Below are 6,212 nucleotides of genomic sequence, written 5' to 3' on the forward strand. Positions count from 1 at the left end.
TGTGTGTGTGTGGGGGGGGGGAGGGCGTGTCCCCAGTGTGTTTGTCAGCGGGCCCGGAAGTGGACCAGAAGCACTTCTAGTCCACTTCCAGGTCTGCTGCAGAGCACAGAGTGGGGGGGAATCCTCCCCCCAGCTCAGTGACTGGTGCCTCCTGGGTCAGGGTCCCCCCACAGCCGATCGCCGAGCTGGGTGGGGGGCGCAGGAGAGGGAGCCCCCTGCATGCTCAGTAGCAGAACCGGCAGTGGACCAGAAGTACTCTCAGTCCACTTCCAGGTCTGCCGCCAAGCACGCAGGGGACCCCCCGTGCTCCTGTGGGACACTCCATCCACTCCAGCATTGCAGTGTTCACGTGATGCACCTGGTACCTCGAGGTATGTAGAAAAAACATTTAAAGCTGTGTCTATGGCCAAATCACTGATTCTCTGAACCAGCATTGAATCTTCAGATATGGATTTGGCCAAATCGAATCGGGACATTGATCCAAATCAACTAATCTGAATCCAAATTGAATACGGCCCATTTTGCACACCCCTACTGGCTACTTGTTAAATCTCAGCTCAAGCTGCTTATAGCAGTCAGAGAAAGAATCTAAATATATTGATAGTCCACAACTCTTAGTTAAAATCATACTTTATTGTTCAAATATATTAAAATTTGCCAATAATGCCCAAAGAAAACACGCCACATTATCTTTTAAGAGTGTTCATTCATTGTCTCTCTCCCGTGATGAAGCTTTGGAAGCAGAATAATAGACTCCCAGCTGCAAATCATTTAGTCAGACCTAATCAGCTTCATTTCATGTGGCTCAGGAGCTCTCGGATGTCCGCTTGTAACTATTTCTGTGCTCTTATGAGTTACAGACTTTCCTGGTAAGAGGATCTTTTAAACACCAACAAGCACAGGGGAAATTCAAACCCTACAGTGAGTTGAATACACTGACAAAAAAGTATGACTAATTACCAGTTATGTAAGCACTATACAGAACACCATTAGGTTATTTTTGCAGGTTATTTATACAGGCTGATGATTTTTGCAGGTTATTTACATGGGGTGATGGTTCAGATAAAATAATAATAATAATAAAATCCACCCCCATCCTCCACAAAAGTGCAAGGTAAACATTTTCCAGAAAAGAATTAAAACAAATTGAGAAAAATATGGATTTAGGCATCTAAAGTAAGACAACTAAGTTTTAGCTATGGCATTCATCCATTGCTAGCTATTTGCAGTAAGTTCTTAAGCATGACCATGCCATCAATAGCTTGGTCTGGAATAGGGATTCTGTGTGCCACTCACGGGATGCATCTACACATGCAAATAATCTGGGAGCAGTTTACTTTTGAGTAAACTACTCAAGAGTAAACCTTGAGCCGTACACCATGACCCACTCTATGCTGTAGGACAGCGTGCCCACTGCTGCTGTTTTGTGGGCAAACCAGCTGCCCCACCTCTCCTCCCCTCCCTCCACCACCTCCACATGAGCACTGGTGCACAGGTAACACAAGCCCCTCTCTGCCACATAGGTAGTGAGCTTATCAGGCCCCCTCTGGCCAGGCTTTCCTGCCCCAGACACCACCATGGCAACAGGATCAATGGAAGAAGTGATGGCCTGGTGGGAACCCCCAGGCCACACATTAACCCCTCACTGGTCATCACCCAGAGATACCTGCTCTAGAACAATTGTGACCTGACAATAAACTAGTGATTGTACATGATGCAACCTAAAGAGGAAAGAGATGACAGTCGCAGGCTTCCCAGGGTCCATTCTGAACAGTGAAGGGAGTTGTAAATGGTTGTGAAACACAGTCCTCTCTTTTCCCCCTCTACACTGCCCAGGCAGCATGAAAAGAGAATTGCATAAAGAGTACCAAGGAGGCACAAAGCCAGCACAGCCAGCTCCTAAACTTCTGTCCTCACAGCTCCTGCCAGATGGGGCATATCAGGGTTGCAAGAGAAAGGGGGAGGGAGTAGGCACACTGAAATAATCCCCAGTCCCTGCTGGCACATACATTCTGCTGTTTTGCCCTGCAGAGCTGGGTAAAGTGACCTGTAACCAGCTTTTTGTTGCTTCCCTCCCCTCCCCTCTGCTCAGACTAAGCTGGATGCTGCAGAAAATCCAGGAAAGTGTCTTAATGCAAACAAAAGTAGCTGTTGGCATTCTAGGTGCAAACCTGGCAAATTATGTGCTTTGAGTGAGTTCCTGACAGCCACTGACAGAGTTTTAATAGTATATGATGGTACGAGATGTTCTATTAAATCAATGTTAGATCTCTGATAGAGGCTGTATAAAAGGTGCTCTTTCAAGATTACCATCCCTCTGAGTTAAAAGCAAGTTAGGGCAATCTAATCAAAAACAGATACCACCACCAAAGAACAAGGAAACAAGTAAAAGTAACTTAGATAAAGTAACCCAGACACTAAACAAATAGCTTTACTTAATAGGGACCTGTTCTTCTTTTATTTCCAACATATCTAAAAGCACAAGTTATTCTATTGAAATAAATATAATCTCTACTTAGCTCTGATCTAATTGGTCACTGTAGAACTCCTAAAATAGCCTTGCTTCCCTCATTTGTTTGGTCTTCCTCTCCATTTTTTTGGCACCTTGATTCAAAGGTCTTTAAAGCCAATAGAAAGACTCCTCCTGACTTCAGCAACTTTCACCAAATCTTGGCATACACGCAGCATATTTCTTCTATAATTGGCGCAGATATTGTAGACCATGACAGAACAGGCACCCTCACACACTCACAGCACAGGATATGAATAACTCCTAATGATGGTAATGGGAATTAGTCACATTGTGAGACAGACCAACTAGGCCTTCAGCTTGTTGATTGGGTTGCTCTGCAGTAGAACATTGCCATTGTAGATCTACCATAAACAAGACTAATGACTATATTCTGAGAAACCAAAAAAAAATAGAGAGAGCATGCATAGGCTACATAAAATATTCTTAATCAGGTTAGTATAACTAGTCAAATTTTTAGTCTCACTATTTGGCAGTGGAAACTATTGCAGTAGTCAGGCAATATGTCTTTTTTTAGAATTGCCTATTTAAAATAATTTAGCCTGTGGTCCATGTGCTCTTATCAGGCCTGTGTTTAATATCTAGGCTCTAGTTTTCCTCAACCTTTTTGGACTCAAGGCACTCCTCTGTAACTTTTGTAAATGGAGTGGCACCCAATTTAAAAAAACTAATTTATAGATTACAGCACTTGCTTCCTTGCAGAGGAGCCTTACAAAGGGAATGGGGGATTCTCCAGGCAGAGACAAGTCTGAGCCTGCACTTATCTAATTAATTTATCTGCTCACCACCTACAGCCTCACACGTTATGGCACCTTCAAAAGATCCAGTGGCACCCAGAGTACCCTGCTTAAGAAACACTACTCTAGGTCATCTTTCCAACATTTGGTGAAAAAGTTTGGAGTTAGGCAGGAATTTTTTGCCAAAATGGTATTCCATTGGAAAATACCTACTTACTGACACTGATCCTTGTAGTGATTGGGTGGATTTAGAAGTAGTGAAGTTTTTACAGAACTTTTTATTGGGTAAAGGTTTCTCAGTTCCAGGATGACATTTATGCTGAAACCTAGATAACAAGTGTCCCCCCACAGGGAAATCTGAGAATAGTCAAAAGCCTGGTGGTCTTGGCGCTAGCCAGAATGTGGGATATCCATATTGTGACAAATATAAAATGACAGATGGGAACTTACCTGGGGTGGAAGATGAGTGGAACTGGCGCAAGACCACACCAAGCCAAAGGAGCAGCAGGAGTAGAGGCACAGCTGAAGAAAGCACTGTGGCGAAAGCAAAAAAAACCCAATAAAGAAACAGCTGAGCCAGGAGGAGCCGGGATCAGCTCCTGCACTGGTGTGGTCATGTTTTGTGGCCACTTGCCAACGCCGATTCACTGGCCAGCTCACAGAACCAGGGATAAAAACCCCCAACAGATGGGAAGGCTGGGGGATTGGAAGTGGGCTCCCCTCCGGGCACTTAGCAGCCCAATACAGAGCTCTGCCCCACAGGAGGAAAGTGGTGGCAGCCCCAAGACTGAGACAAATTGCAAGCGCAGAAGGGCAGCGGTACTTACCTGAAACAGATACGTGGACTCCTGATGTCTCCCAGGCAGATTGGGCTTACCAGGAACCTACAGAGAGAAGAGACAGCTGTCCATGACTCAGCTACAACAAGCAAGGAGCACTGAAACTGACACCGGGAGTCAAGATAACCCCGGGCCAGGTAGAGGCTAGATCAGCCCCACTGAGGCAAGATCCCAGTGAGGCTAACTGACATCCGTATGTGATATACCATTTCAAATAGCCAAGATGTATACCAACACTGTGACCAAACCCAGAAGACTGGGATTTGACATCATTGGTTGGCGCTAGGTGGGGTGTAGGGGAGGCGGAGCCGCAAAACGGGAAAATTGATGGGAGGATCGAAGAGGGGACCAGGAGGGATGGAACATACATCTTCCTCCCTATTAAATACATTTATTCCAGCAAAGTCAGAGCAGGTGAGAACCACTGAGGGCCCTCCAGAATCTGGCTCGGCAATTGACCATCCTTCCTCTGGACAATGGCGACATCCAATAGGCCAGCACACACCAGATGTTCTGATGAATGGCACAGTCGCTTACACATATTCAAGTCCTTACTCTAAATGAAGGAGGAATTTGAACTGGAATCTCCCACATTCCATGGGAATGCTCTGAGCAACGAAGCTACTTTGTTCTCCTCCTGCTTCTATTCTACTTTAAATAATTAGAATAGAGGAGCTCACCTGATATTGAAGGAACTCAGACTCAAGACTCCCTATCCTGAATCAGGAAGAGCCAGGGCTTGAGTTTTGCTCTTCCATATACCCAGTCCCCTGAATCCCGTTGTTCCTTTTGCTTGGTTATAGAATACTTCCAAAGGTTTGGATTTATTTGTGATATAAAAACAGGAACATTTCTTTACATTTCAAAATGTTTGAGAGATGGGAAAATTGTTCCCTGCCTAGGTTTAGAAAAAACACCTTTTGACTTCCTGGTAAACAAAGATGAATGTTTTATCTGAGCTAAAACAGAACATTAGCTCACTTCGCAACTGCCCAGCAGCACCAACTCCAGACTTCTCCACTGGGAGCATCAAAGACAATCACAACACAGTTTTTTCTTCCACTAAATGTAAAATAAAATTCAAATACTCAGGCAGCAACAACAGCCAAATATGCCTTGAGCAGTCTGCTTAGCTATAAGTAATAATGTTAATCTCACTGGAAACATCCTACACCTCTACAAGTCCACATTACTCCCTAAAAATCAACAGACCAGCAAAGATATCCCCTATGGAAACTGCACTTAAAATGCTGCCAGAAGGAGCAACTACAAACTCAGATCTCCTGACTGATAATTAAGGAGGCCTCATAGCTCCTATCATCCCCATACACAAATGTAGCTCAAAGGCTGTAGACATTTGGATGTGTTAATACAGTATGATAGGATTTTCTAATCAGCCATGGTGAACCTCTGACCTATTCATCTGCTTGATTCCTACCCTGGAAGAGGGAAACACTTTCTCTTTGCTTCTCTTTGCCAGATCTCTCCATGGCATATGTGAGGTGGTGAAAGAGTATAATCCTTTCATACACTTGGCTGACAAAACTATGCCATCAAAAGTCACCAGTAGACCAGAGTTAAAGCAGCAGGGAAATGAACACAGTTAGCCAGCTGAGTTAGCCAGCAGAAGCATACAGGTATTTTTCATTTCCCTAGCTGTTACAGATATCTCAGAGGGAAGAACATAATGAATGGAAAATGCTGTATTATCAACATGAGATATTGCAAGAAGATTGTTGAAGCTCATCTAGTCCTCAGTAGGGGTGTGTGAAACAGGCCCTATTTGATTTGCATTTGGATTCAGCCCAAATCAGGGACAATGATTTGATTCAGATCACTGTCCTGATTCAATTCAGCTGAATCTGAATCTGAAGATTCAATGCTGATTCAGAGAATCAGTGATTCAGACATAGACGCAGCTATAAATGTTTTTTCTACATACCTCGAGGTACCAGGTGCAGCTCATGAATGCTGCAATGCTGGGGCGGATGGAGCATCCCACAGGAGCATGTGGGAGCCCCCTGCACACTCGGCAGCAAAATCAGCCACAGGGAGACCCTGGGTGCCCTCCCAGATCCAGGAGGCACCAGTCACTGAGCTGGGGGG

The 6,212-nt window shown here is 44.6% G+C and overlaps 1 long non-coding RNA gene across 1 annotated transcript in view; it reads right to left on the reverse strand.

Annotated features, from left to right (window-relative positions):
* Positions 1-4,431, reverse strand: part of LOC109300456 — a 14,921-nt gene extending 10,490 nt beyond the window's left edge. Inside the window, exon 1 of the long non-coding RNA XR_002098237.1 lies at positions 4,350-4,431. This is a non-coding gene — a long non-coding RNA (uncharacterized LOC109300456). The remainder of the gene's footprint in view (positions 1-4,349) is intronic.
* Positions 4,432-6,212: the final 1,781 nt, after the last annotated feature.

Source organism: Gavialis gangeticus, unplaced genomic scaffold (genome assembly GCF_001723915.1).
Source record: "Gavialis gangeticus isolate Ggan-Ray unplaced genomic scaffold, GavGan_comp1, whole genome shotgun sequence".
In the NCBI taxonomy this organism is placed as follows: Eukaryota; Metazoa; Chordata; order Crocodylia; family Gavialidae; genus Gavialis; species Gavialis gangeticus.